A 22,774-nucleotide genomic window follows, 5' to 3' on the forward strand; every position below is an offset into this window, starting at 1 on the left:
TTACCAGTTTAATAAGAAGCTTTTAGAATATAAAATCTTGCCTGTTAGCAGGTTAATAAGGGTGCAAACTGAGTACTCTCTTCAGATTGTAATATAACCAGTTTTATGAGAGCAGAGGGATTAAAAGAGCTTCCACCACAGCATATATCTGACTTAAATTAATAAAAACACTGATGAAAAATTATCTTGGGGATGAGCTAATAAACCAGCTATGAGACCTGCAGTACCCAGACTCCATGGAATACAGATACTGAAAATCACAGCCTAAATCCATTGCTGTTCACTAAAGTCTCTAGTGTCAGAGTCTACATGCTGAAACCCAGGAATGACCAATTTAAGACCTTCAGCATTTCCCCAAGGACAGATTAACGTTCATGGTTGTAAAGCCCTACTTTGCTCCTTTCTTTGCCTTTAAAGTTTGTCTGAAGGCTGGCCACTTGTGTGTTTGTTTTGTGGCACTAGCAATGAATAGTGGAGATGGTGCAGTAGCAGTGCTACCCAAAGACGGAGCTTGGGATGTCACCTTAGGGACTGGACTCTGGCGCTGGATTCAATGGAGGGGAGATGCAGGATTGAGCACTGATCTCCCTCACCTGGCTGAGCTCAAGGTCTGGAGCAGCTGCTACAGGGGGAGGTGATGCAGTGGCGGGCACTGCCGCCCACACTCCCATCTTCCTCCACCTGCCAGACTGCCCAGGCCGGACTTTCACAAAAGACACATGGCAGGACCGCCCCAACACGTGCTGATGTGGTCGGAGGGGCCTTATAAAAGAACTCACAAGGAACCACGCAGAGGGGGTGTCACTCCCACGCTCTCTCAACCATCACTTCAATTGGACCAGCTTGGACCACGTGGCCTGGAAGAAGATGCTACTGTGACCATATGTTCCCAAGGAACTGACACTGCCCATTGATGTGGTGATTTCTTTTCTTTTTTCTCTCTCTTTCTCTTTCTCTCCATCTCCCTCCTGTTACCTTATGGAGTACGTGTCAAAATGAATCTGAGTGACCATTGGTTGCGTTCAGGGATTAAATTGTGATCTAAATGGGTTGGGATTTGTTCCTGTAACCTTGAGAAGCTGCACACCCATGTCTCGACTGTGCACCCGAGTATTTTGGTCTGTTTATGTTTACTGGATCCAGAATAAATATTGCTTTTGATTTTTGCCCTGAGAGTGACCTTGTTGGCCTCTGGATCGCTTCACAGATAAACAAACCCCCTCACCACAAATCAGGCCTGGACGCAAGTGTGTGGCTCGTGGGTCTGGAGTGGGACAATAGTCTTTAATGAAACCCTAAAAACACAGTGTCTCTTCTGCATTGCATCTAAGTTTATTTAGCTGCAATACTTTTTGTCTAAGTGGGAATTTAAGTTATCTTAGCCAGCCAAAGTGTCTCCTGTCTTTTGTTTTACTGATTGTTAAGCTACAAACATTACTGTCATTCTTCATCTTGATCTGGAAGATATTTGGCTTTGTAGCCTGGTAGCCCAAGGCTTTGGTTGCATGCAGCACCAGAAAGATAAAGGTCAGGCTGAAGGGAGTGTTTTAGACTCCCCTCATAAGAAGCTGAGCAGAGAAGCCCACAGAGCAGGCCTGGACCTGTTAAATTGTCTTTTTACTCAGCAAATCTTAGGGTATGTCTATTAAAAACAGCTGTGCTTTCAACTTGGAAGAAATAGTGATTTTTGTTATTAAATTGGTGTAGAAAGGATGGTTTAGGTACAGTTATATCCAGTGTGCCAAGCCGACAAGAGTTACTTCTTATGAGTTAATTCTTTAACTCATAAAGCTGTTGTGAAGAATTTTTGGACAGTGCAGAATCTGAAAAAGAAGAAAAGGTTTACTGTCAAGCTGAAAGAATGTGACTAATCCTTGCTTGGCACCATATGTATCATGAGAATGGAGTTAGCACTCCATAAAATACCACTGCAAGGGCAGAGCAATAGTGGGGGAAAGCAGGAAAGAACTGCCAATAAAACATCAGCTGGCAAGGACCAGCAGAGCAGAGAAAATTGGCAGCCAAGGCCTGAAGAGGGTTACATTTTTGTTGCATGTTTAAGACTGAAATTACCCAAGATTTGAGATGTGGTCCACTAAAGGGTCACCAGGTTTCATAAAGATGGTAGAGGGTTCCTACTGAACACTGAAGATCTCTTTTCCACGGCAGCACATGAAGTACCTGTAGCCACTGACTCTTTTGGTCCCCGGGGGAATTTCATTTTTATGGCATAACAGAGGGAAGTTTTTATCACTAGTCCCTGTGTATTTTGGACTCAACTCTAAGACAAGGTTTTGTGCTTTTTTTTTTCAGTAAGCAGTTTTATATCTCTTATTTGCGATTATTTACTGACTGAAGACACTCTCCATGTAATTGGATGGCTGTGCTGTCTGGCATCTAACAGCATATTTTTAAAGTAGTTCTTGTATTTCCATCTCTCAATTTTCTTAATTATTCTTCACCAGCTTCAAAAAACTGTCCTTGATAAGCCATTCAGCTTTGGCAAATATTATTTTTAGTTCAGTGAGTAATAATATTTTACCCAACACAGCAAACTTCAGTTTGGATTTGACTGCTAATGTTCAGCATTTTACACAGGCAGTTTTTCTAATTTTTAGAAACATCTGTGGGATTAATGGCAGTGGAAGAACTTGGTATGGTCTCAATTTGTTATGATTTCTTTTTCTGGAGATGTTTGTGGTGTGTTTACACTACCTTTGCCTTGTCTGGGTGCCTACCAAATCTGCTCTATCACTTGCCCTCCTTAGCTGGACAGCAGAGAGAAAACCTAACAAAAGGCTCATGTATTGAGACAAGGACAGGGAGAGATCACTCTTCATTTACTATCATGGGCAAACCAGACACAACCTGGGGAAACTAGCTTAATTTATTACCAATCAAACCAGAGTAGGATAATGAGAAAAAAACCACAAAAACCAAATCCAAATCTCAAAAACATCTCCTCCCCTCCCTTCTTTCTGGGCTTAACTTTACCCTCTATTTTCTCTACTTCTTTCCCCCTAGTGGCACAGGGGGATTGGGAATGGGGGCTGCAGTCAGTACATCATCCACTGTTACTGCTGCTGCTTCTTTCTTAGAGGGAGGACTCCTCATGCTCTTCCCCTGCTCCAGTGTAAGGTCCCTCCCACAGAAGACAGTCTTCCAACTTCTCCAGCGTGAGTCCATTCCACGGGCTACAGTTCTTCATGAGCTGCTCCAGTCAGGGACCTTTCCATGGGATGCAGTCCTTCAGGAACAGACTGCTTCAGTGTGGATCCCTCACAGGGTCACAAGTCCTTCCATCAAACCTGCTCGAGTGTGACCTACTCTCTCCATGGTTCCACAGGTCCTGCCAGAAGCGTGCTCCAGCACAGGCTTTCCATGGAGTCACAGCCTCCTTCAGGTTCATCTGTCTGCTCCAGCATGAGATTCTTCACAGGCTGCAGTCAAATATCTGCTCCACTGTTAACCTTCAAGGGCTGAAGGTGGGTGGCCTGTCTTCACCACAAGCTGCTGGGGAAATCTCCCCTCTAGAGCCTGAAGCACTGCTTCATCCTCCTCCTTCACTGTTCCAGGTGTCTGCAGAGGTGCTTCACATATTTGTAATTCTCTCTCTAGCTTCAATTGCACGTTTGTTGTTTTGGGTAATACGTTATCCCAGAGGGGCTGTCACCATCACTGATGGTCTCAGCCTTGGCCAGCAGTGGGTCTGTTTTTGGAGCTGGCTGTCACCTACCCCATCAGATATGGAGGAAGCTTCTAGCAGCTTCTCACAGAAGCCACCCACTACCAAAACTTGGCTGTGTAAACCCAATGCAATGTTAAAGGTTGTTTCCTTTTCACTGTCTAATTTGTATTAAACAACTATTTCAAGATTCTTATAATAAAATGGACTTGTCTAATATATTGAGTCATATCAGTCATACGAGTTATTTGTAATTTAGCCCAACTGAAATTATGACTTCACTAATGTTTATGTAATAGGTACATGAAGAGCAAAACCACTGTTCTCTCCTGCAAAGCAAAAAATAAAACCCTGCCACATGAAGCTTTGTTGCTAAGCAGGCCGGGGTGAAAAAGTATAGACTAAAATATTACATCTGGTTTTGATTTTTTTCTGGATAGAGAAATTGAGGCAGAAAATTGAATAACTTGCAGAAATTTTCAAATTTTGTTGAAATACAAATCCTCGAAGTTCCAGTCCAGGATTCCAAAATTATCTTTTTCATTCCTTCTTGAAAATGCTGAACTTGGGAATGAGAAAAAAGTCCAGATTCTTTTCCTTCATCTTCTAGTCATGGAGCTGATGAGTTACTTGCCTTGAAGACTTAACTGCTTGGAGATGAATACTGAAAGAGGAAAAATAAATAGTAATCTGTGTAGAAAGTGTGACAAACCAATTGTTCTTATTTTATTGTGTATCATCACAACAGGAATGAAACAAGAGACATAGTTGTGCAGTGGTTCTGGATAAGAAAAAAATCTCCACCCAATGCAGAAGTATATCGGAAAGCCTATGGAATTAATGTAAGTCTTGGTGCTAGTAGTATTTTACAGCATTTAACAGTAAAGATCTGAGCAGACTTTACATACAAGTCAAGGAACAACCCACCCCCTCTTTCAGAAGCTGAAAGAGCTGAAACGAAGACTCAAAAGGAGTATGGGGCCATGAGGTGAATCTTCCCTGGATCTGGCAAATATGAGAGGTATTGAGGAAGCAGTCACCAAGATATAAGAATGAAGATTCAAAAATAGACTGGGAAAGGTTTAGAAAATAAGGTGGACAGAGAAGGATTTTAACAGTGTGAAGCAGAAATTGTAGTGCTGAGTGTGGATATTGCAGCTGAACACCTGAAAGGTGATGAATATAGCTGGGCAAAGTACTTTGGTGGGAAACAGCCTGGAGGCAATTTTCATCATCTCCATTTTTACCTCTGAACATCTAAGATGCTATAGCTGGAAATAAATTCAAAATCCTATAGGGAAATACTGATATTTTATGGAAACTGCTGGGAAAGGCTGGAACAGTATTCAGCATCTGTTCTGAGGAAAATAAATCTGTTTTGAGGATATAGTCATGGTTCCTCTTCTAAAAGGTTGATTTTATTTTGGTCTTCCACATCCTCTAAAATGCTTGTCCCTCAAGAGCCTCCAGAATTGGAAGAACTGGAATCCAGTCAACAACAGTTTTCATTAAACTTCATTAAAACTGAGGTTTATGAGCAGTGAATGTTTCATCCTGCATTTTAAGTAGTACTCCATTAGACTCTTTCATCTATTTTTATGTTATTTTGCCATGTTTATCACATCCTTTCACTAGATATTGCTTGATGTAAAAGCTGTACACGCTGCAATTGAAGTCACATATTATAGGATCTGTGGTGAAAAATAGTAAGAAGCAGGGTATTTTCCTGAGGTAAAATAGGAAGTTGCTAGTAGAAACCAAGCTAAAACTAAATCCAGAGATTTCTGCTAACTTGGAGCATTATCAGCTGAGGGTTACAAGCTTCTTAAGTGCTCCAATGAGCAAAGCTAGACTAGACAGATTTTTGTTTCATATTAGGTTTTTGTTTAGTTATTTCAATTACCAGATTTCACTACATGAATGTTGTTTTCTAATTAGTGTAAGAGCTCCTGAAAATAATAATTTCAATGCTTTCGAATTAGCATGTTTTCTTTATTGTTTTTAAATGGAAAGAAAATTGACATGACATCCTGCTATTAGTTTGTTTCACAGAAAGTAATCATTTTACACAGCTACTAACTATGAACCTGACCAGGGAAACCCTGTCAGGTGGGGCTTGCCCTTACAAGGAACCCAACACAAGGGTGCAGACAACATTGTTATTTACTGTACTGTTAGAAAGGTAGTAGACGATGTTACTTTAGATTTAATTTCCCAAGTTTATCAACTCTCTTGCCAACTTTTAACTAGTTTTGCGACATGTTTCAGAGAGAAAACAACATTGCCAAGATCTGCCTTCAGGCAGCTGTTCTAGTCAAGATTTCACATTGTTCTGAAGAAGACGTAACCAATCCTTCTCACAATGCCTCCAACACTTTGGGGAGACAGGAGACAAAGGGAGGGAAAATGTTTAAATTAAAGATCTAGAGAATAGTCTGCCACACGCTGTGTATGTTTGCTTATTTTTAAGAGAGTTTTATTAAAGGTCTTATGTTAATGAAAATGATCGTACAATCAGCCTTTGCATGTATTTCTGAAAGGAATGATAATATGCCCTTTACTGTGGCTCATAAGAAATTCTTATTTTAAACTTAATCTGTTAATAGAGCAACCTTGCTTTGTAGTCAGTGACCACTGCAAATATTAAAAATATTTATAGGGTACAAATACACATTAGTGAACTGTCTGTCAACTTGCTCTCATTCACTCTGTTCTAAGGTTTAGGGGGATCACCTCTAATGTCATCCTGTCAACTAAATTCAGACCGAGAGCTAGCCAGCTTCTGGAGATAAAGCACCAAGAGGACAGTGTTTCACTTCACAGCAGTAGCTGAGGCAGAAACTTCCATTAAGTTTCTTTCTTTTTTTTTCTTTTTTCTCCTTTTTTTGTTTTTCATTGTATTCTCTTCAATATTCAATATTAATATCAAATCATACAACGTGTTTTATCATTAGGCGGCAGTAAGAGAACAGAAAGAAACTTTCCTCTAAAAATAATTTAACTCCCAAGGGAATATATATATGTGTGTGTGTGTCTTATTTTTATGCAGAATTTTATTGTAACAAGGAAGATATTGTGGAATAAATTCTAAGAAAAGAAGTCTACATCTATTCCACCATTCTTTATTTTCTCCACTTTTGTAATTTTTATCATCTTCAGCAAAGCCAGAAACATTTTTTTTTAATATCTTTTTCTTTGTCATTTTCAGTGACATTATTCTAAGGTTCAGGCCTTAATGGTAAACTTTGGACAGTGATTTTTTTCACTTCTCTTCTTATCTGAGAACAAAAGTACCTGAACTATGACCTGCTGAAATCAACAGAAGTTCTTTCCTCTGTGTCAAGTGGACTTTGGGAGAAGATTGTTTGTATTTTACTAGATTTTCATTGCTCATAAGATAGTGAGCTAGCATCGTCTTTTGCTGGGTCAAAAGGAAGATCCCTTATGAGCTTTTTTCAAGACAATGATTACACTTTTCTCACCTTTTACCAGTCCTTAGTGAAATATTTATGTTTTGTGGACTCAAAGATTGCTGCCTGCAACATTTGTAATACTTGACAAAAATGACTGAGGGTTTAGTTGAACTCACTTGTATGTCAGAGAAAATTGAAAACAGTTCTTAACTCATAACCCCAAAGCCAGGATATTTTTCTCGCTGCCTCTCCTTCACACATCTTTTTTACATCTTTGAGTAAACGATGAGTAAATCATGCTCTTGTGCAGAAACCAGTGCAGCCCTCATATCCCTGGAATCTGTAAAGCAATGCAGCCACATGACCAGCACTGAACCACACAATGAAGGGCATATCTATGCAAAAAATCCAAATCTATTATGTATGACAGGCCTCTCAAAATCATGACAAACATCTTTTGAAATGGCTTGAATAATTAAATGTTTTTCCCACCTTCTCTTTTTTGTGCACACCAATATATTTGGTCACTCCCTCATTCTTCACGTGCATGAAAACATGTCACTGGAGTCAGAGTCTGCTTTATCATTCATCCTTTTCAAAACAACATGCTGACAAACTTGAAAATGTCACCTAAACCCACACCTGAAGTTTTGAAAAAAAAACCCAACAAACCAGCCTTCTTGCAGAGGTGTAGGATCTGTCTCTGTTCCCACAAAAGTAACAAAAGTGGGTTGAGTGTGCAGAACAGGATGAAATGTTCTGGAAGAAATAAGCAATAACCTTGCTAATCAAAGTAGTTTTGTCTCTCTGCCATGACATGTTTACACTTTTAGATGCAAAACAAGTTGGCAAGATTTTGTCTTATCATTCTTATGTGGGAATTATCTGCATAATTCAGTCGTCATCATGAATTTTCCTGACAATAATTTAAAGTCAACTTCTGTTCCCATTTCTGCTTCAAGGTAGAGCAGGATAACTCTACAGTAACTCCGTTGAAGTAATTTGCAGTGTCATAACAGTGCATTTCTTATAGTTCACATTTTCTGATACTAGAGAAAATGTCTCTTTTTAATGTGATTGCAGTCACACCACATGCAATAGCTCGGATAGGTATTGCCTCCCCCAACTTCCTTTCTAAAGTAGCCTATAAGCAAAAAAATTTGCTTGTTTTGTACAACATTTACTGCCACAGCCTTTGAAACCAGTGTAATTTTACCAAGTCATCATCTGGTTAATGAATTCAAAGTCTAGAGGCTGCAGAACTTTTGAGCTCAGAAAAGCTAAAGACAGCTTCACAGCAGAATGAGGTGTTTTCTGTCTCCTTCCACCACTTTTGGTCTGTGTACAGAAGGAGGAACCTGGGTACATTTAGAACTTCAGCACTGGAATAGGAGTCTGCATTTATTTGAAATAATCCAGAAGAGAGAAAAAGAGAACCCAGGGAATGGCAGAAGCTCAGAAAATGCACGAAGAACAAAAGCCTTTGTCAAATACAAAGTGCTGCTGCCCACAGAAACCGATTAAGAAGCTGCATGATTTGTGGCTTAAAGCAAATTGAATTTAACTGATTTTGCTATTCAAGAAGCTTAGAAATAGTTTTTATGAAATCTCTATTAAGTTATTTCACTAGTTTTGGACTGCCTCTGAGATAAAAATGCTATTCTGACAACAAAACATGCAAATCCAAGTTTTCATCTGGGAACTAACCCCCAAACTGTTCCGCTCTCAAGATCAAGAGTTTCTGATTGAAGGCTCCATTTTTAAACATTCTTTTGTTTTGTTCTAATCCATTTGGCTCAGCTCTTCCATAAAAAGGGATTTTTTAGAAAATATATTTTTAATACCTTATTTTCTCTGCCATGCAATCCAGAAACGCTGTAACTGAAGTAAGCATTCTCTGTAGGACACAGATCACCAATGTAGTAATATCTTTTCTTTACAAATGCTTTTTACTAACATCTCAGCTCTAGAGACTCTTTTTATTTGAAACAGCTGCTAGAAAGCTATCTTTATGTGAATGCATAAAAAAGAGAGATAAATATATATGTGTACACCCTCATACAGATTGCATACTTCCAGCAGGGTGAACTCTTCACTGCTAAAACAAACTTCCTTTGGGTTTTGATCCTGTGAGCCATATTCCCATTAGCACTCTATACTTCCAGGTGCATCTTTCTGCCAGTGCAAATCCACACAAATACATGTCAGTAAAGAACTTTACTTGACTGCTTTTTTCAGTAACTTACATTTGAATTTTCATTCCCTTCAGAAGAGCTAAGGAAGAGACACAAGAATAAATAAAATAAGAGGTGCTTAAAAAGAAACTTGGAAATATAGATCCAAATAATAGCTAAAGACTGGTGGGATTACTGGAGGGGGAGAGTGTAGGGAGAGAAGGGGACTGTTTTGATAAACATATCACTATATTACATAGTAAAAGACCACCCCTGTCCCCAGGAACTGGCAGCATAAAAACCCAAAGGAACAAAAGTCAGACAAGGAGGGAAAATCTTGCTCAAAGTCACAGCATAGTGGCAAAGCTTGGGGCTCTTGCCTCCTCATCCAACAGCTAAGACACCCAAACTGTTTGCTAAGGCTCAGATTTGTTGTCAGTTCTTTTTGAAGAGAAAATATTATTATTGTAAAATATTTCAAAATAGATCTCTCAGTATTTGAAGACACTGATTTGTTTCAGGCTATATTGCTTATGCATTATTTCTTAACTTATGCTGATCCTTTCTGGCCTGTAGAAATAATATCTGTACATTTATGTCATTACTGCAGAAGACAGGAACATAAGCAGTATCTGCTTTTTTTTTTTTTTTTTTTTTTTCCTGATTGCATTCAATTTCATTTCACTCTGTGCTGCTTCTGCTTCTATTTCTTATAGAACACACCTTACCAGGAAGGGCAGATTGGCATCAGATTTTAAATATGACTTATACTGCCAGTAACCAGCAAGCACCCCTTAGCCCAGTTGTAACTCACGCATGGACCAAACTATCCACCTGCTTTTGAAAAAAACCTCCCAGTTATTCTGTTACAAAAATAAAAGAAAATGGACAACAGTAAATTTTCTAGCACATGCTCTAGAAACGGTGTTACAGTACGAAAATAAAATTGCCCTGTTAATCTTCTCTTAAGTGCTATTCACAGGTGATATGCAGCAGATAACAGCTCTGGTGGATTGCACTGATTCACATACATGGAGAATCTGTTCTGCTCTGTGGTTAACGAGTATCGCTGAAAGGCAGACCTTTACCAATCATGACACAGCAGAAACACTTTGATTCTTACGAAATGAAAACCATGCCAGGTTCTTGTGATCAGACATTCAACCGCTCACGAACTGGGTTTCTAAGAAGTAACTGTCATTTACCATTGCTGGTAGACTTCAATCAGTTAGATCTATTTGTGTCCTGCAGTTTTCCTTGTATTTATGCTGCACTCCCTTAGCTAAATGCAGGTTTGATTGTAACACAATATTAATAATAAGCATGATAAAAAATTAATATATTTTATGCTACTTTATCACAGAATCACAGAATCACAAGGTTGGAAAGGACCCATTGGATCATCGAGTCCAACCATTCCTAACACTCCCTAACCCATGTCCCTAAGCACTTCATCCACCCGTTCCTTAAACACCTCCAGGGAAGGCGACTCGACCACCTCCCTGGGCAGCCTCCGCCAGTACCCAATGACTCTTACTGTGAAGAATTTTTTTCTGATATCCAACCTGAACCTCCCCTGACGGAGCTTCAGGCCACTCCCTCTAGTCCTGTCCCCTGTCACTTGGGAGAAGAGGCCAGCTCCCTCCTCTCCACAACCTCCTTTCAGGTAGTTGTAGAGAGTAATAAGGTCTCCCCTCAGCCTCCTCTTCTCCAGGCTAAACAACCCCAGCTCTCTCAGCCGCTCCTCATAAGACTTGTTCTCCAGCCCCCTCACCAGCTTTGTTGCTCTTCTCTGGACACGCTCCAGAGCCTCAACATCCTTCTTGTGGTGAGGGGTCCAGAACTGAACACAGTATTCAAGGTGCGGTCTCACCAGTGCTGAGTACAGAGGGAGAATAACCTCCCTGGACCTGCTGGTGACCCCATTTCTGATTTATGGGAGATAATGAAGCAGTACATTTTATTGCCATGGGGGAGTGCATTTTCAGAGTTTTGAATAAACCTTGTTAACAGCAGAAGGAATTGCAATGGGGGTTATGGTTGTGACAGCTTCAGATTATGCTTCTAAACTGGCAGCAGGTCCTTCCAGTGTCAGTGGTGTGCTTAGTGCTTCAGCTGCAGTGATTTGTGTACAAGCTGCTGCTGCTTGTTGATCAAGAACTTTACTAGGAACAAAACTCTCAAGGGAGGTATGCATACCGGCAGTGTCATGGCATTTTATTTCTCCAAATAGACAACATTCCTCTTTCACATACACATATGCAATATGCGTTTTAAGAGCCAGCACTAACACACTGAGGAAAATAATTGAATTGGGTTTCCTGCTTAAAAAGGCTCACCTTATACACACAGACCCTGAAATGGCATCTAGGTAAAAGGAGTTTCTCAGTGCAAACAAAACAGCTAAAAACCACTTTAGATGACTCCACTAGCAGGCAGGAGTGCCAAACCCTCCTCATGACACATGATACTGGACTTAGCTGCCTCCTACGTTAGGCATCACTGTGCTGTGGCTCATAAACCTTTCACCCTGTGATATGACCGCCACAAAATCCTGCTTGGGATGCAGCTTGAAAGCTGTCCACTTTGGTGCAACCTGTCAGAAGACTGAAAACACCAGTACAGACTAGCAAGCTGTACGGGGCAGAAACTGCTTGGATAATATAATAGCAGGGAAATCGTGGCACTGCTTTGAGCCACGGTTTACAGAAAATAATCATCAATGAGTGGGCAGCCAAGAACTAAGAAGTAAGGTTTTTCCTGACTGTGCTTTCTGGTAAACTTCCTTCTATGACACCTTGGGGCTGGGGCATATTTTGTATCCTTTAAAGGACTAATGAAGCCTGCCTAAGTTGGCATCAGGGCTGTGGCTAGCAACTGAGTAGCAGCTACATGGTACCTGAAAGACCTTTCTGACTTGCAGCAGAATCCACTCTGATGTACTTGTCTAATTTTAGCTTCACTATCTCACATTTGTTATGTTTTTCCAGCAAAAGGTGTGACTATGTTGTTTTCCTCCCTAAAGCTCAATTAAATAATTAATTCTCTGTTTTCTTTACGGTTTTGTTAAATACCAAAAGAAGTGAAAGTGCAGCTCCAGTAGTTTCCCAGGCTAACTTCTTCTTCTGAGCTTTCCTAAGCCACTCAAATATATTAAAGGAAAATTCTAATTTGTGAAAATGATGAACTGAGAAAGTGAAGGCAGAAAAAAATACTTGAGAGCATACCTGAATCTTGGCTACATTTGCTGCCTAAAACATCTGACAAACAAACGGAACTGATGTTTCATATTAGGTTTTTGTTAAAACATCTCCTACTGACTTCATTCAGGTTTATGTTGTTTACAGTAGACATCACCCAAATTCTGTATATTGCTTAATTATGGGAGTTTCCACTGAATTTATATACAACATGTTGCTGCCTATCCCAGAACTAATTAACAGTTAGTTACAAGTACCCACTTCATAACAGCAATTAACTTGTGTGCAATGGTAGCTCTGCCTTGGCTATGAAAGAGATAGACCAGTGGTTCAGGTGCCCTAGAGAGAAGAGCAGTGAATGTCCTGCATTTTTGTCTCTTAGAGCAGAACTGACCATCATGTATTTGCTCCCATCCTAAAAAGAGGCTCCCAAGTCACAAAGTTGGGATTTAAATCTGATCTTCCCTAACATAGTTTTACTGTAAGGTAAAACAAAAGCCCACTGATTTTTCATGCAAAACACCTTTTTAGAAAAGTCTGGGTTTTATGTTGTATTCTTTGTGAAGCGGTAGAAATCATAGGGTTTGGGTTTTTTTATATATGTTATACATACATATGTACACGCACACTTTTCATGAGTGAGATGTTTTTGCAGATTTTTGATTTAAAAGATGTAATGGAGAAAAGACTAAAAGAGGATATTTGGTCTGTAGATATCTCGTTGCATGAAGTCTTCCCAATGATATTGTAATAAGTAACACCCAATGATTCAACACAATTATTGGAGAAGAATATTTGATTGCAGTTTCACAATCACTGTATTTTAAGCAACAATAAAGTACAAGAGTAAGCAGTGAAAGCTGGGGTCTTCCTGGTGGGTATTCTGAGGACTAACTCTTCAGCTGGAGGTAAGCGAATTGGTTTCCCTTTCCTCATTATTTTGTTTTCCACCTCATGCAGTTTTTGAGAGCCTTAATTTATCATTTGGAAACTGCTTTAAGATCCTTTCACAGAGCTGGCTATTAAAATGCAAAGTATTAGGGGAAAAAAAAATCCCATGAACAATTAAAAATTAATGACTTTCAAGCCAGAGCTCTCAGAGGAGTGTCCAGTGGAACTAAAAAGACAACCTGGACTTGCAGGAGGAAAGTGTTATTCAAAGGAAAACTGAAGAGAAACAACCACTTCCAACTGAAAGATCTGCTGCCTTCTTTTCATCCTCCGCAGTTCCTTGAAAGTTCACACTGCTGTGTAAAGCAGAGAGATGGAGGACAAAGGACATCACCTGAAAACCAACAATGTTAAGATGCCTGTGCATACCCTGTCTGCTGGAAGCCTTAGGTCAGACTCTCCCCGTGAGCACCGGTTTAAAGAACTGGTTTAGCCCTTCTGTGGAGGGTGGTCTGGCTCGAAATGGGGTCTGGCAGCACCCAGTAGGGAGGCGTGGGGAAGCAGCTGGAGGGAGGCAGATGCAGCTGGAAGGGAGAAAGATCGGTAAAGGGCTGTCAGAGACAGACTGGTGTGCCTGGGGGAAAGTGTGAATGGAAACTTCTTGACTAGAGAGGCAGGAATGGGAAGAAGTAAGTATTTGGGACTCAAAGGGTTATCTGGGAGCTGGTGTTGGGCTGTGTAGGAAGAAGTTCTTGTCCCCTGCAACAGGAGGAACAAAAGCAACCCGAGGATATTGTATCTGTGTCCATCTTAAACCTCAATCCCAAGGTGATTCTCATCTTCACACTCTACTTTTTCAGCCCAAACCCAAGGCAGTTTTGCCACAGGAACTTGCTGAACAAGTAGAACAGAACAAATGCCAGGGAGTCCGTGAGGGGATCCACTGTCCTCACAGAGGCTTGTTAATCTGTTCTTGAGCATCCCAAACTGAGTCTCCACAGCTTTGGAGAGTGTCTTCCAGGGCTTTGCTGGCCTTATTTTAACAAAGATTTTCCTCACCTGAATCTGCTGCAGTTTAAGCCCGCTACTTGTCATACACGACATGTTGCAATCATGTCCATAGGTAGTAAATTTACAGAAATACAATACTGGTCATTAAAAGACAGAGGGAGATTGTGTGTATAAAAAAAAAAAATTGTACATGGGTGACTGGAATTCAATGCTACATGCACAAAACAAAGAATTTATTTATAAATAGATATTTTTAGTATTCAGATTTACTGACATAGCAATAAAACAATTCAAAGTAATCTGAAATTAGAGACTCATCATAGTGATTGAGTTAATATTAAATATTAGATCAGTAATAAAAACCCTATGAAAAGCTGACTAGGAGCACAGAACTACCATTGCTCCAAACTAAAGGTATTTATGCCTATGATCTGGTCAGCTGGCTGAACTGCGAAACACTCATCCCAAACTCTCAAGTAGTTTTATGTTAAAAAAAATTTCATTTGGCTATTGTCATGTAATGTCCTTGTTGGCTTTTTTTTTTTTTTCTAAGAAATAAAAACCTCATCATTTTATCTGTACAGAATTTTCCCAGCTTAAATTATTTTTAATGGATGTTTCAAGTTCTCCATTTACAGAATGTGCTAAGAGCTGATCTTACACAAGAAAAAGATAAATTTCAGCAAGCAAGCTGTAAATGACAGATTTATTTAATGGTAAAAAAAAGACTGAAACTTGATATCAGTAGTTTTGTAAAACACTTCATAGAGTGACCATAGGCCAAAGGCTGCCAGCCTAGCAGTGTAAACAAATCTTGTTTTCTGGGTCCCCTTTGTCAAATCAACTTTCAGCTGAAATACAGATAGATTTATCTCAGGTGAAATGTATCATCAGGCACACAAAACAATAATTATAACTGCCTGACCATTTGCTGAGAATAAAGAGCCAGTCTAGATCAGGATCACCAATAGAGAGTACCTAAAATACAAAAAATTTCCAAATAGTAGCTGGGAATATGGTTTCTTGATAGACACAGACAGAAGAGAAGCAAGCACAAGTCTAGGCAAAACCAATATGTTAAGAGGACATTAAGAAGAACATAGTAATCAAAAAGTTGTAGACATCACTCTCTACGTGTTTGGAGATTCAGTTTTCTGGCTTCAGCTGTGTGTTATTTTCAGGCACTGTGGACTAGACATCACTTGAGAGCCACCCTGTCCAACTCTCTTTCTCATGGTTCAAATGCAGATCTGCAGACACAAGTAGAAGGTTTCTCAGTGTGCTTGTGACTGAATCAGCCTCCCAAAGGACATTGAAATGCCTTGATAAACTTTCATCTTGCAGGAAGACTAACCTCTTTCCAACAGCTGTTCCCAAAGGATGTGGTAGAGGAAAATCTAGCATCTCTTCATAAAATACTGAGCATCAGGTAATCCAAACTGTGATAGTCTGAGAGTGGCACTACGAAACTCAGAGAAATTGCTCTTTCCAAGTGGTTTTTAATGTGTCCTTAGGGCTGACCATCTTTGCTATCCAGTGCCTCCTGCAGCCTGGCTGCATCGTGTGAGGGTTATGGAAGTTTTTCTGTTGAATGAAGAAATTAAAGCTTTCCTTGCCTTGACCCAGGGGCAGGTTTTGGAAAACTGATTATTCTTAAGAGCCACCAACGTAGCTATAGCCTATCATAAAGGACATCACAGCAGTGACTGCCGGACTATACTGTGCCATTTAAATCCCTCTGGAGATGCTCCAGCCGGAGAACCTCCCTGCAAGCTGCCTGTCAGTATAATGCTGCTGCCAGATCAATGGTCCAGGAAAAATACAGAGGACCCCAAGCAGCCCAACTAGTATGGCCTGGTGAATAGTTCCCAATTCTGTAACTCAGTATCTTGGAAGGAAATCCAAGCTAGTCCCTGATGCAGTCAAAACCTACTTAGACCATATTAATTCAAAAACTTATTCAAAGAAAAAAATAAGTTGTCTCATCATCTAAACTGAAAATTTATCTATATATTCTATGAGGAAAAGAAAGATTTTGCCTTTTGAACACAGCAATTTGATTTGAAACTCTCTTGTGTTTTTTCAGTCTATCGTCATGTTCAAGGTTCCGTGGCTTCTAGCTTGGGAACATTTATTTTGTATTTAGTATTTTACTACCTTTCTTTTTGTTTCTAGTAGGGCCTGATTTTTATGGTGTTCTACAGCATTGCCAAAAAAATGTCCACTCCCACTGGGAAAGGCAAGGCTGGTTTTGAAATCTTATAATGGTCTTCAAATTTAAAGCCTATCTATTTGAGCTCTCAAAAGTGTTATAATTTCAATGGTACTGAGAGTGCAGCAGAACAGAACTTACACACAGGATCATGTACTGACAAGTCCAAATAACTTCTGGATATTTTAACTTTACAAAAGCTAAATAAAAATCTGATGGAAAAATAGTTTACACAGAAAGAGAGGGCAGATCTCAGTCCCAAATAAAAAAAATTGAGAATTTTTTGAAAATATTTTTTCTTTCTCTTAGGTTGGGATTTAGGTTTGTCTTTGGTCCATGTCAAAGTAAAAGGGGGAAAAATCTAAGTGGAACCATACAGGACTGTAAGCTTTTGTAGCTTTGAAGTTGAAGTCTGTAATACAGGAATTGTTACTGATTGTTTATAAAAGCTGTTGGACAGAGGAAATTTTAAAATTAGTTTACTAAATATACAGGTTTGATTTTTGCTACTGTACCATTAAGCTGCTAGACACAGCTGTCATTAGAGGACTGGCCATGACACTGCATGTGGCATGTTCTCTGATATTTGATTTACTTCACAAAAATCTGAAAAATGGAGGAGGATAAAACTGTGGTCCAAAGTATTTTAGTGGTAAGAAGAAAGAATTGAGCATTTGGCTTGTTTTAACAGTTCCTTTTCAAATCTCCATTTATATGCAATGATATGCAGTATCTGTATTTCCAATGACATTTTTCTTTGAGTGATGTGGTTTTTATGTTTAATTTGAAAGACATTTTCTCCCTATTTTCTCAACACTCCAACAAAAAGTTACTTGTGCTATGAATTTTTATCTGAATCAGTATATTTTGCCTGCCAAACCACTAAAAAAATGATGTGCTCCTTTGAGTTACATTTCTGTATCTGGCTAGACGGGTTTGCATTTAGGCAGTTCAGATTAATGTATCTTTCTTCGCAGAAATGAGGAACACCTCAAAAATAATTTGAAAGGAATGGAAAACATAGAAAAAATCCTCAAAATTAGTCAGCAGGTTTGAAAATTCTTTTCTTTGTCAATGATTTATATCATAAAATGCCTTGAGCTAAAAAGCTATAATTTTGATAACATGTAATAGAGATTTTTGAGTTTTGTTTTCATCTTATCAACAATTAATTAGGATGTAGCACGTGTAAGTTTCTTTTTTCAAACCAGTACATTCTCATGAATATACAGCCTACAGACAGAAGCTTACACTGGCTGCATTTGTGTGCAAGGTTTGGTTTTTATTTCTTCATTTAAGCTAACTAACACACACACCTTTACTATTAAGGATGGGAAAAAGATTCCACACAGATTTGCTGTTACTTTTGTTTTTATTAGCAGAATTAAGGTGTAGGGAATGTTTAAATTCTTGGTGACACATATTTTTATATAATTAAAGAAGCAATTTGTACAAAATTGTACAATTATCTGAGTATACTAATAAATATGTAGAAGAATTTGAAGAGAGAAGTTTTTTTGTTTGGATCCAAGCTTGTTGGGTTTATTTTTAAACTGGCTCAAGAGCTGGTAAGCCTTTACTTACAATTATTTTTTTCCTCCAGCTAATAGCATACATAATTGATCTGATAAAAGGTTCTAACACATCATATCAGTAAATAACCTCCAAGATTAATTGGTGCACATCCAATCTCCCCCAATGCCCAGCAAAAGTAATTTATGCTGGTTAGATCTGCAAAAAGTGTCTGTATTTTGGCCTATGATAGTTAGCCAAACTACGTGTTTCAGTTGCCCCTAAACTGGTCAGAAAGATAACTCAAGTTTATTAGGCAGTAAGAACTAATTGAATGCAGAGGTTAGAAGACGGTATCATTGATCTCAGTCTTTTGTCCAATAGCTAAGGGGTGAGGATATTCCCTGGAGTACAGGGAATCCTCAATTCTACCACTTCACTCCCTGAGGGGCTTCAAACCTGCATCTCCTCTCTCCTGTAAAATGTGCCCATGATGAGGTGATTCTGAGAAGGATCTCCCGACTCTTCCTGTCAATACTGCCGTACTTCAGTGTCTACTGGAGTATAGCCAGAAGCCTGATGAGTGTCCTAACCACCAGTCCTACCCACAACAGGGCGGGAAGTTTTATCCAAGTATTATTTACTCAGTATTAGCTCTTCGCTCCAAATAATAGTCTTTTTCATTTAGCAAAATAATGTCAATAGAAGAGTTGCAGAAGTGTCCTTCCAAATACTTCCTTTGCTTCATGGTTAGTATATCCTGTCAGATATTTTGGACTGTGTTTTTTTTCTTCCTTTTTGTCAAATGTTACCCTGTGCACTTTTGTTCAGCTTGTTTTCATTTCATTTGGATAAAGAAAATTTATTTTTGCTTAGCATGAATCAGTAGTGTTCTATTTCTTGTCTGACAACCACTGTTTTCTGGTTATTTGAAAATAAGTGAGGTTAAGAAGGGTCTTCTAAACATTGCAGTGGATAGATAACATAATATTTTGTAGAAAAGCCACTGCAGCTGAAACTTTATGAGGAAGAAATGCTCAACTGTCATTTTAATTTCCTCTTATTTTATCAAAATTATTAGTTTCACATAGCCCTCCTTTAATACCTAATTGAGAATGTCAGGGGTTTGTGTGTTTTTTGTTTTTTTGTTCTTACCAAAAACTCACAGTGGCAGAAAAATCCATATATGAAATACATTACAGTGAAAGACTTGACTGTAATGTGAAAGCAGCAAATAAGACATAGGCTGATTCTTCAGTAAGGTCTAGTTTTGGCATTTCTTTTGGTGCATGAGATGAACTGTTCCACTTGACTTCAACCTGAGTGTTTTGGGACTTGTTGGATTTGATCATGAAGAGGGAACAGTTTCTTCCAGATCCATTCTATTAAAACATTTTTCTCCGAGATAGCATGGAGCATCGTTCATGGCCGTTAGCAAAAATGGGTGCTTGAGTTAGTCACCTGCTCATGTACTTGGTAGAAGTGGGCACAGGACGTTGTTACAGTCCAGGGCTATGTGTTACCAGAGAACTTTCCATATTTCCATCTACTCGTTTTTCCCCACTTTTCTGTACATTCTGCAAATGATGGCTCCAATGAAATTTTAGGTGACTTATGACCTGATGAATGAATGGATCAGAAGGGCTACTTAGTATTGCGGGCTGCTCCTGCTAAGAAGTCCCTAAGGCTCCTGAAATTTACAAAGATTTCTAGGTCCAGCAAGGGTCTACCAAATGGCAGTACGGCTATCATCTCTGGGGGGTCTAGCCAGGTTCAGGAAAGAACAAAAAAAATACTATAACAGACACAGTTCTCAACCAAACTAGCTTAACACTTGAAGACATTATTTTTCAAGCTTGGAAGTTAAAAAAAAAGAAAAAGTCTTATCTGTTGTTTTCTTTCCTCCCAACTAACAATGGCAGCTAACCCAGCTGTGGCCTCAGGTGCATCACGGATGCAGATGAGAAAAATTGATCCAACGCTCTGTTTTGTCGAAGTAGCTGATAAAGGGCTCTGACAAGGTGAAAGGAAGCACAGCATTGTGGGGTGGCTCGGAGTTGTACAGCTGGGGTCACCAGACCCTGTATTGTCCCCTCACCCCATGCCTATCCCTGCTCTGGGCGGTGGTAGGATGCCACTTGCTTGCAGAGTTGCCTTCCAAACTTTTTTATCACACACAAACGGTACAGTAACAGAAAAGACTGAAATAGTATTAATGTTTCAGCTAGTTTCTTTTCCTTTTCTTTTTTTTTTTTTTTTTTTTTTTTTTTTTTAATAATTATAGGAAACTACATTAGAGTCCCAAAGTAATGGAACATTAAAAAACCATCTGGAGATCTAAACTAATTTTAATATAGAGTTACAGTAACACTGATGCATGACCACAAAGACAGATACGATTCATCGTGAGTGTGGCAGATAACTTGCAGTAGTGCTCAAGAATACAAAATTCTGATACTTATTAAAAAAACCAAGACAAAACAAATTTTGAGGTACTTGAATTGTTACAGAATGAAAATAGTAGAAACTAATATTTGACTGCACAAATATAGTAGGGCTTTATTTAGCAAATACTTGTATCATTCTGGGAGGGTTATATATACAGAAACTCATATGCATGTGCTAAACAAATGAGATAGACTTGATGGAAGTGGTGTGTAGAAGCACATTAAAACAAAATTACAGTTTATCTTACATATATATATATGTCTTTCCCCAATCCATAGATAGTTTCCAGTTGCTATTTTAATCTTAGAAATTAGTGCCAGGGTTTAATTTTGGCTTTTGATACTTTTAAAATACTACCTTAGAGACAAAAGGGTAGAAAACATTACCTCTCACGGAAATACACTGGAATCATAGAGACTTCTTTTCATTTCAGTTTCTTCACAGATGAACAGCAGTCTATTACAGAAATAACTGAAAAACAGTGGGACAGCTCACATGACGGGAGGATTGCAATGGATGGGTATAGACTGTTCCATAAAGACAGGCAGGAAAGAATAGGAGGAAGACCTCTTCTTTATGCTGAGAAGAACCTTGTACAGAGGTCAGCTATGGTAGTTTTGGAAGCCCTGTTGAATGCCTGTGGGTCAAGAACAGATGAGTTGTCTCCAAAGGGGATCTTACAGCAGGCACCTGTTACTGACCTGTAAAAGACAATAAAGACAATAAAGCCAACAAAGCAATATTGACTTAAGCAAGCTTTGGGTCAACTGAACCTGGTTCTTATTGGTGACTTCAGTCACCCAGATATTTGCTGGAAGAACAACAGAGCAGCTCACATACTATCCATCAAGTTCCTGAAATGCATGGAGGACTGCTCTCCCGTGCAAATGTTAAATGTGCCAATGAGGAATGAGGCACTGTTGGATTTGCTACTCACAAATCAAGAAAACCTGCTTTGTAATATCACGGCAAGTGATTGCCTTCACTGCAGCGATCATAATATTGTGGAGTTTGTGATCCTGCTGAGCATGCTGAAGTTTAGTACTACAAAGCTTTTAGATTTCAGAAGAACAAACTTCATCTTGCTCAGGGCTTATTTAGGAGTTCTATGGGAATCTTCCATGGAACATAAAGGAGCTAGAGTTTTTCAACAACGCTCTTCTGGAAGCACAAAATTGGTTCAACCACCTTAAAGGTAAGGAAAGTACGTGCAGCAAGAGACTGCCTTGGCTTAACTGTGGGATTCAGAGTCTGCTCAAAACCAAGATCTTAAAGGAGGATCCAGGAAATTATAGGCCCAACAATCTGATTTCAGTCCCTGGGAAAGATATTGAACAAAGCACCCTGGTGGTTATGACAAGTCAAATGAAATGTGATTGGCAAAAACCAGCATGAATTCACCAAGGACAAACAGTTCTTGACAAACCTGATTGCCCTCTATGACAAAGTAATCTGCTCAGTTCATATGGGGCGAGCAGTGGACTTTGTCTACCTGGATTTCTCCAGGTTTTGGTATGTTTTCCCACAGCCTTCTCCTACAGAAACTGACACATTACAGTCTAGACAAGTGGTCTCTGCAGTGGGTGAGGAACTGCCTGAAAGGCCATACCCAGAGGGTGACGGTAAATAGCTCATTTTCAAACTGCAACGATGTCAGAATCCCCAGGGATTTATATTGGGCTCAGTGCTGTTCAATATCTTCACAAGTGATCAGAATGATGGGATCAAATGCACCTTGATGAAGTTTGCTGATGGTATCAGACTAAGTAGGGATGTGAACACTTTGGAGGGGAAAGCCCCCTGTAGGAAGACCTGGATAGGCTGGAAGAGTGGACTTCATGAAATTCACAAAGGACAAATGTAAAGTATTTCCCTTGGGAAAACTCAATCCCAGAGTGCAGCAGGAGCTGGAATCTACCTAGCTGGGAAACAGCTCTGTGGAAAGGGACCTGGGGAGTCCTGATGGACAACAAGCTTGACAGGAGTCAACAGTTCACTGCTGTGGCAAAGAAAGCCAACAGAATGTTACGTTGCATCAACAAGAGCATCACCAGCAGAGTTGAAGAAGTCATTATCCAGATTGCCACTTGTCAGGCAACACCTGGAAGACTGTGGTCAATTTTGGTCCCTGCTATATGATAAAGATGTGGACAGGCTGGAGAGGGTCCAGAGAAGGGCCATAAAGATGATCGAAGGACTGGAAAGCCTGCAATATGAGGAAAGGCTGA

At 39.4% G+C, this 22,774-nt stretch overlaps 1 long non-coding RNA gene across 1 annotated transcript in view; it reads left to right on the top strand.

Moving 5' to 3' along the window:
- The window catches only part of LOC128850992 (uncharacterized), a 44,288-nt gene extending 40,562 nt beyond the window's left edge, over nt 1–3,726 (top strand). The window contains exon 5 of the long non-coding RNA XR_008448269.1: nt 3,347–3,726. This is a non-coding gene — a long non-coding RNA (uncharacterized LOC128850992). The remainder of the gene's footprint in view (nt 1–3,346) is intronic.
- Nucleotides 3,727–22,774: the final 19,048 nt, after the last annotated feature.

Source organism: Cuculus canorus, chromosome 1 (genome assembly GCF_017976375.1).
Source record: "Cuculus canorus isolate bCucCan1 chromosome 1, bCucCan1.pri, whole genome shotgun sequence".
Lineage (NCBI taxonomy): Eukaryota > Metazoa > Chordata > Aves > Cuculiformes > Cuculidae > Cuculus > Cuculus canorus.